The sequence below is a fragment of the Gymnodraco acuticeps genome, unplaced genomic scaffold, assembly GCF_902827175.1.
Source record: "Gymnodraco acuticeps unplaced genomic scaffold, fGymAcu1.1, whole genome shotgun sequence".
Classification (NCBI taxonomy): domain Eukaryota; kingdom Metazoa; phylum Chordata; class Actinopteri; order Perciformes; family Bathydraconidae; genus Gymnodraco; species Gymnodraco acuticeps.
Genome location: NW_022990621.1, coordinates 217,891 through 227,549, shown reverse-complemented (window position 1 = coordinate 227,549; position 9,659 = coordinate 217,891).

The window sequence follows — 9,659 nt, the reverse complement described above, 5'->3', positions numbered from 1 at the left end:
ATAATATATTGATTTCAAACCATGTCAGTGGGCTGACAATGTCAGCATACATTATTTTTGGAAGTGTAATACATAAGAATCAGCTGATTGTTACTATGAATGATCTGGACATGCAGAAGAGCTAAAATGATCACAACACATTGTCAACATTAATTTCCCATGTCTCTCTCCTTTCCATAACCTGCAGCCTCTCTTCCATCTTCTTTAGTCTCTCTGTCTTCTTCCTGTTCATTACTCTCTCTCTCCTCTTCTCTTTCTCTTTGTTCAATCTCTCCCTCGTTGTTCACTTGTTGCTCCTCCTCACTTGTCGCTCCTGCCAGTGAATTAAAAGCAATTCAGTTCATTTCACTTATTTGTTTGCATCTTTTTTATTTAAATCTGTTTTGTTTGATTCTCAAAAGAGAACAAAGATGTAAGCAAATTGTGTTTTATACAATTCTATGTTATTATGACATCATAACTGCAATAGATGTATGTTGTTTTAAAATTATGCCTATTGTAAATGAAGACTATTGTTATAGATGTATAGATAGATAGATGGGGTTATTAAGCCTACATTCTTTTGTGTGACTGCACCTGCAGTTCCTCCCTGACTTCCATCACGTTCTCTCTCTTTCTCTCTCTCTGCCTCTCCTGTCTCTTCCTTACCAAAGCTGAGCTTCGACTGACGTAGTCTTTTCATTATATCTGAGTCAGTGTAAAAAGAAAACAATACAATGTTATATCTCCAATGTTTTACTCAAATTGAAATGAAAGAAAAGCATTACAACGTTTGTTAAAAGGTAATCCTTCTGACATTGGATGAATGTAATTAACTTTAGCTCTCTAACTAGTTTATTCACGCAATTTAAATTAAAGTATAGCCTATAGCTGCAATATAAGTTACGTTAGTGTGCATGTTGTCGGACGTCCACTGACTAATGTAGAGCGTTCACACAGGATCTGCTGGTCATATGATGTTCTGATGAACAGAAACACAAGCAGCTCGCTGGACTCAGATCTCTAGATACCTCATCACTCCTTCGCTGCTCCGGTTCAAGTCCGGGCTGCGGTGGTTTGTTGATACATGTCGTCTTCTTCTGTTTGCTTTAATCGAGGCTACGTAGTTATGCAGCGCCCCCATCGTCATTAAATGGAAGAATCCCGTTTAGTGCAATTATTTCACAAGTTTTGTTATATACACAGCTCGGAGAAAATTACAGAGGTCACCTAATGTTGTGAATCGAGTGGCCTGTGTTCGTCGTCCATAACATACGCCTGCCCATACCATAACCCCACCACCACCATGGGCCACTCAATTCACAACATTACCCTGACCCTACCCCTAACCCTAACCCTAACCCTAACCCTACCCCTCACACCAGATACTGACTGGTTTTCGGACCCCCCCAGACCCCCCCAATAAAGCAAAAATGCACATTTCAGAGTGGCCTTTTATTGTGGCCAGCCTAAGGCACACCTGTGCAATAATTATGCTGTCTAATCAGCATCTTGATATGCCACACCTGTGAGGTGGGATGGATTATCTCGGCAAAGGAGAAGTGCTCACTATCACAGATTTTTTCAGATTTGTGAACAATATTTGAGAGAAATGGTTATTTTGTGTATGTAGAAAATGTTTTAGATCTTTGAGTTCATCTCATGAAAAATGGGAGCAAAAACAAAAGTGTTGCATTTATATTTTTGTTCAGTGTACATAAAGATACACTATGGTCCACTTGGATAGTTTGCCATCTCCATTCTCCACGAAATACCTTCAAAAAATGAGCTTATGTAGTTTAGCCAATTGTTTTCAAGTATTTTGATCGAACAGGAAAATGTGCACTGTTGTAGATATTTGATAGTGTGTGTGACGTACTATGCAAGAGGAAACAGGCCATCATCAATAGCCATAATGTCCATTATCGCCCACCTCATTAAAATTCGTGGAGTCCTCCCTCTAAAAAGAAATTGCACCATATATTTGATTTCACATTTAGTTTTATGACATTTTTAAACTGAGGCGCAATACAGTGTATGTAAATCAGGAAGTTTGTATAGAGAATTAATGATTGTAACTGTATGATGGTCTGTAGGGAATTATACTGAAACACATTACTTACCTCAAGACTTGAGACAAATCTCTCTTTTCTCTCTCCTGATGTTTGTTTGGCCTCTCAGTCAGACTCTTTCTTTTTTTTACGTTTGCTTGTACCTAGGCCTTCTCTCATATTTGGACATGTTATATATTGTATAATCTACACCTGAAGCACTATGGTATAGTAAACTAACACAAAAGCTGGTCAATGTTATGTGTAATCTATTTAAAGAGGCATATATAGGCCCACACACACTCATCCGCAGATGATAAAATCCTTTTTTAAATGATCTATAATTGGCTGATGTTTGAAATAAAGCTGAGTTTCTTGTGGCTTCAGTGATAGTACAGTATACATGTTGCTGTGTTTAAGTGTTTTATGTCCGGAAAACACTCAGAAACAATCCAGTGGGTACAGCTACAGTCACAAACAAATAAATATATGATTATAAAGATATACGTTTGATTAGGAGTCATAATACAGTGTATGCTTTGACCTTGGTATATATTCAGTATCCAAACAAGGCCTGATTTATCCTCTCATATTACCAAAACTTATAAGTCAATATAATGAGATAACTAAGTCAATATAATGAGATATTAAGTCAATATAATGAGATAGTAAGTCATTATAATGAGATAGTAAGTCATTATATTGAGATAGCTAAGTCATTATAATGAGATAGTAAGTCATTATAATGAGATAGCTAAGTCATTATAATGAGATAGCTAAGTCATTATAATGAGATAGCTAAGTCATTATAATGAGATAGCTAAGTCATTATAATAACTTACAGGTTTTTTTTTTTTTTTCCTGTGGCGCAAACAGGCTTCCATAGAATCTCTGCTTGTGGATCGTCTTTTTACCTATGCTTTTTACACACACAGAGTTTTGAGACAAACTTTCCGCCGGTCTCAACCGAAATCTGCTCGTGTCACTCGGTTATTTTCGGAAACCACGTGATGGCCTGGTAATGACGACATTTCCTTATTTCACGGTTTCAAAGTAAGAGCATGAAGGCTTCCCTCTGGAATCGACGCTCGCAGCGCCATGTCGAAGTGTGCATATTTTACGTATTTAATCAGACCTTCGATTATAAGGAGGACAAATATCATGCATATAACCACAGAATCGCTGGAACTGTAGCTTTCCAGCGGTACCTATTGTGAGACCCGGCGACTCAGTCTCACAGCAGCCAATAAGGCGGCTCAAAGCAGCTTGACTTTGCGTTACACTGCGTCCATGGATGTGGCCGTGTCTCAATTCAGGGGTTGTATCCAAGCCCCCAGGAAGTGCGCCGGACTCAGATGAAAATATTCGTGCTGGCCAAACGGCGGTACTACACTTCCGTTTGGTTGCCAGGCCCGGAAACACTTTTCCCCATTGACTTACATGGGGAAAGAGTGGTCTGTAAATCGTTGGATAATTTTTTTTAAACTAAATAAACTACCCAGTATGAACACTTGTATAGTGTATATAGCCCTTATTAAAAACATTCGGTCCTCAAGTTGTAATAATGTGCTAATAACGTTATTCTGAGAGTTATTTCCCTCTGCATTATGAACGCGCATCTAACCCACGGGACCGCGCCGCCCGGCACGTTCATGTTACGTGTCTCGACCAATCAGAGCACACTGTGCTCACAGGGAGGGTGGGGGCTGGAGCTATTGGAGCTACAACGAGCCGTTAAAGGCTGTGTGGGATTTGGGCCCAATCCCAAACCACTCCCTCGACCCTACCCCTCCGTGACGGAGTGAACTCCGTCTGTAGCCACACTCGCAGCTCAACGAGGCTCCCTCCTGTCAGATGGAGGGAGTAAATACAGCAGCAAGCTTTGGGACGGCCTCCCCTCTCTCCGGCAGAAACAGGAAATGCCATAACTGTATGTAACAACGGTTTCAAATCAGCATCTCTTAGAAAAAAAGTTCAAATAAAACTCCAAACATCTTTCATTGTGTTTCAAAGCTCTTTTAGTTTTAAACCTGATGTTTATAAGCTTCTTAGTTTTTGCAACGGTCTGTAAATATACACAACTTTATAATAAAATGCACAATTTTACCTTTTTCTAGACTAAACACAGGTACGATCCTAAGTTAAAAACATATGAGGTTATCATGAGGTTGTTAACATCGTAGTTTATCAGTGGATGTTTGCTGGAACTACTTTTTAACAGCTTGTTTCCCGACAGACACACACAGCGTGACTCCGGTCAGGTAGAGACCGGTCTCAAGTCAGCATCGCTGCAGACTCGCTGTTTGAGGGCTTGATAGCCCACTCCCCCTCCACACCGCTCCACACTCGTTGCTTTGGAACAGCCCTTAATATGGCAGACCCTCCGCGTGAACGCGCAAACGGAGGGGTAGGGTGTAGGGGGCGGTTTGGGAATGGGCCTTGGTCAGGGACGCGGGAAGGGGGGGTGCTGAGGGTGCTGCAGCACCCCCATCTGTTGGCGGAGAGTTGTAACTGCAACGACAAAAAGTTCACTCAACAAATCAATCCAAAAGTTTTATTTTGAGTTACTATTTTTGAGTTAGCATTTTAGTGTAAGCAGTCTATAAAAAGCTTCACTATATAAGAGAAAGTGATAATGCGGTGTGCTTCTTCTGTTGCTCTGCTATAGAAAAGAAGCTCGTCAGTGCAGACAAGATCAGGGATGGGAGTTTTGTGAAAGCAGGGTTTAACAACTGGCGAAAGGCAGGGGAAACATTTAGGGAGCATGAGAAGTCCCATCAACACACAGGCCGTCAACAAACTGGCAGCATTAAAACGAACACCGATGAATGCACTGCTCTCACAAGCTGTTGCTAAAGACCAAATGACTGCATTTAATATGACGTTATTATACAGGACCAAAGCCCCGAATGTTTTTTCTGTAGCCCCGGACAATTCTCCCTCAATAATATAATACATTAACCATGCTTTACCTTAACCTCATCATGAGAGGACGGCATAATTGTAATTTCCCGTGTTCAATGAATGCAACAGAGGCAAGACACCAGACCAACCAGAGTGTTGAATGGAAATAAACATCTGTCTTATTGGCTGACAGGTACCTATCCTGTGAGCTGTGACAATGTTTAAAATAAACTGTCAGTCGGACTCAGAGTTTTTGAAGATGGACATAAGAAAACATTTTCTTAAAAAAGACGACAATTCTCAAGTGGTGGCTCACACAACAACCCCAGAGCCACCACTTGAGCCAGGTAAACAAGGCATGTAAATGTCAGTAAACTTCCAAGTTATGCGAACATGTAAGCATTGAATCGCGGGGGTAAGCTAAACCGTTAGCAAGTAGCTATAGCTAGCCAGAGATATTAAATAAACACTTTGTCATACAATCTAAATGTAATGTTTTTTAGCGTTACCTAGTGATTTCAAAGAAAGCTCTCTGGGAAATGTTGACGTACTGTTCGAAATGAAGCTAGAAGCTACCTTACAGTACACAGTTAATCCTGAGTCCTGTCAGATAAAGTGTTTCATAGTTAGCTTAGCTAAGCTCAGCTTTCAATAGTCACATTAAAACAGTTACTAAATCAGCCTACTATCACCTAAAGAATATATCTAGGATTAAAAGACTAATGTCACAGCAGGATTTGGAAAAACTTGTCCATGCTTTTATCTTCAGTAGACTCGACTACTGTAATGGTGTCTTCACAGGTCTCACTAAAAAATCTATTAGGAAGCTGCAGCTGATTCAGAACGCCGCTGCTCGAGTCCTCACTGACACTAAGAAAGTGGATCACATCACTCCTGTTCTGAAGTCTTTACACTGTCTTCCTGTGTGTCAAAGAATAGATTTCAAAATACTGCTGCTGGTTTATAAAGCACTGAATGGTTTAGGCCCAAAATACATTTCTGACCTCCTGCTAAATTATGAACCATCCAGATCTCTCAGGTCTTCAGGGACTGGTCAGCTTTCTGTCCCCAGAGTCAGAACTAAACATGGTAAAGCAGCGTTCAGTTATTATGCTCCAAATATCTGGAACAAACTCCCAGAAACCTGCAGGTCCGCTGCAACTCTTACTACTTTTAAATCCAGGCTGAAGACTTTTCTTTTTGTCGCTGCTTTTAATTGAACTATTCATATCTTAGACTGCACTGTAACTTTTATCCATGTACTTTTTCTTTTAATGTTTAGTTGAACAATTCATATCTTAGACTGCACTGTAACTTTTATCCATGTATTTTTTCTTTTAATGTTTATTTGATTAGCTTTTCTTTTTAATGACTGATTTTAAATGCCATTTTCTTAATGTCTTTCATTTTTTGTAAAGCACTTTGAATAGCCTTGTGTTGAAAAGTGCTATATAAATAAACTTGCCTTGCCTTGCCTAAGCATCAACCTAGCACTGAAAGATATGGATGTTATGTGACAGTATTTCTGAGAAAAAGTCAGCTGAAATGGTGGCATAGTTGCCACTGCTTCATGTGTCGACAGCATGTTTGAACGTATTTGCAGCAGTACATTGCCATAACAACACCTGAATTTAAATGTGCAACCTCTTTTTGAGACAGATGTTTTGCATGAAATTATAATTCTTCTGAATGATATTCCTAATGACAGCTAGTTTCTATGTGAACATTATGAGATGGACAGCCAGAGAATAAATGAAAAACAATTATGAAATACTATATGACAGTAAAACAAGAATACAGTTTAAAAGGGGAGTGATTTGTAAAAAATATAAGAAAAAGTAAATCTGTTTACAGTTCTGTTTCATATGGCTGTTGAGAGATGTATCCATAGATCTCTTAATTTTGCTCTCAAAGTGCACCAGATTGATGCTTTCAACTTCAATATTTAAAAAGAAATCTTCTTCGTGTTTTATGTGTAAAAGTTATTTTGATGTGTAAAAGTGAGGTTACATGTGTAGATGAAAAAATAATCGTTTATTCATCCCACAACGTACACCACCCCAAATTGATCATGTTGATAGTGCTACAGGTGCGCTGCGAATAAAATTAGACCCTGTTGCTCCTTTGAAAAAGAAAAAAAGAAAATAATGCCGAAACCCGCAAAATAAAGCAAAAGTCGAGACAACTTGAAAGGATATGGCGTTCCACTAAACTTGAAGAATCTCGTTTAATTTGGCATATTACTCTCAATGAATATAAGAAAGCACTGCGTAAAGCAAGAGCAGCTTACTACTCTTCATTAATAGATGAGAATAAGAATAATGCAAGATTTCTTTTCAGCACTGTTGCCAGGCTGACAGAGAGCCACAGCTCTATTGAGCCTTCTATTCCCATAGAGAGGGGAAGTCAGCTGTGCTATCAACAAATTTGACCCGCCATCGGAGGGCTTCCTCCCCGGGTCCACGTGCCGGTGCTTGGCGGTCGGAAGAATGATATTTTGCAGGACATGACGGAGCTCAGGAGTCTGCACTTTGAAGCTCCTGGAGCGGACAAAGATATGTGCACTTGCCTGAATGATGGAAATAAACAAAGAATGATATTTTACAGGACATGACGGAGATAGGTGTATTTTCATAGCTTTTTGGAAATACACCAAATGTGATTTTGCAGGGAAATACGGAGCTCATTTACCCATGTGATGTTGTGCAGTACATTACTGAGCTCATTTAACGACATGGAGTACCAGGGGCACTAAGGGGCACTAAGGTCTTACCCGGATGTCCTTATGTGTTTAGTCAGAGTGAGAGTGCTTGAGTTTGGGTACACAGCTAGGCGCACCCACCCGTGGAAAGACGAAATATGACAAAACAGTTAAAGTGTGAACCTCCAGCACAGGGGGGGTGCCGTGAAGAAGGCCGAATATGGATGCTGATGGGCGGACGGTAAAGCACCGCAAAATCCACCCCCATTTTAGGGTTTCCAGGGGCATGAGGTTCTGTAGGGTGTGAACATCTGGGTTTAGTCCGTGGGGGAGTGCTTAAGTCCGGGGGCCCGGGGTCTCACGGTGTGCGAGGTTATGGAAGTATGCATGTTAGGGAGACATGCTGGAGCGGCTTAGTCCGTCCTTTGGGACTCTGTGAAGGGCCACAGAGAGGTGGTTTTCGCGGTCTGTCTCCTGGAAGTGTGAAAAAATATGTTTGCCCATGTCAGGGAGACATGCTGGAGCTGCTTAGTCTGTCCTTTGGGGCTCTGTGAAGGGCCACAAAGAGGTGGTATTCGCGGTCTGTCTCCTGGAAGTGTGAAAAAACCTGTTTGCCTTTTGCCTTTGCCTGTGAGTGTGAGACCCTGCTAACAGCAGTGAACCTGCTGCCAGCATTACTAACATATTAATCAGGCGTTTTAACACTATAGCCCACAATTCCTGGAGGTTCCAGGCCGAATTTGGGAGCTCATAGGCGGCCTGTCATGCGCCCCCACCCGTGGAAAGCAGAAAAAAGTAAAGAAAACGGTCAATTATATCTTAAATTAATAAAAAATGAAGTTTAAAAAAATTCAACGGAGGAGGGGCCCCGGACACTTTTGCACTCCCCCGTTGCATTTTATAACGTCAAAAACAATGCATTCATGTTTTTCAAGCTACCATCTGCACGAAATCGGAAACCCGGTTTTTGAGAGCACTCAGAAAAAAACGGCTGTTTCACATCATGGAGGAATGTGTCCGTAACATGAGTGCTTTGGCTCTCTGGATACAATTGTTGCATGGAGACCCTCCAGTATGGTTCTTACCAAACTTTAAGTTTTTGAACTGGTCTCTGGAGGAATGCAAGGGGAGTTGTCAGGGAATTGTGAGACACTATTTTCGGATACAATTTCTCCATTTTCACCCCTTTTCTCTGGTTCTCCCAAAAGATAACTTAGAGTTTTTCTGACTCTGGAGGAATGTAAGGAGAGTTGTCACGGGACTCTACCCGCCTTATGGGACACTATTTTCGGATACTTTGTTTCCATTTTCACCCCTTTTCTCTGGTTCTCCCAAAAGTTAACTCAGACTTTTTCTGACTCTGGAGGAATGTAAGGAGAGTTGTCAGGGGACTCTACCCGGGTTATGAGGCACTATTTTCGGATACAATTTCTCCATTTTCACCCCTTTTCTCTGGTTCTCCCAAAAGATAACTTAGAGTTTTTCTGACTCTGGAGGAATGTAAGGAGAGTTGTCAGGGGACTCTACCCGCCTTAAGAGACACTATTTTCGGATACAATTTCTCCATTTTCACCCCTTTTCTATGGTTCTCCCAAAAGTTAACTCAGACTTTTTCTGACTCTGGAGGAATGTAAGGAGAGTTGTCAGGGGACTCTACCCGGGTTATGAGGCACTATTTTCGGATACAATTTCTCCATTTTCACCCCTTTTCTCTGGTTCTCCCAAAACTTAACTTAGAGTTTTTCTGACTCTGGAGGAATGTGAGGAGAGTTGTCAGGGGACTCTACCCGCCTTATGGGACACTATTTTCGGATACTTTGTTTCCATTTTCACCCCTTTTCTCTGGTTCTCCGAAAAGTTAACTCAGACTTTTTCCGACTCTGGAGGAATGTGAGGAGAGTTGTCAGGGGACTCTACCCGGGTTATGAGGCACTATTTTCGGATACTTTTTTTCATTTTCAGCCCTTTTCCAAGGATGAATTGAACCTTTTTTTTTACATTTTTGTCAATTTGACCCAGTTCTG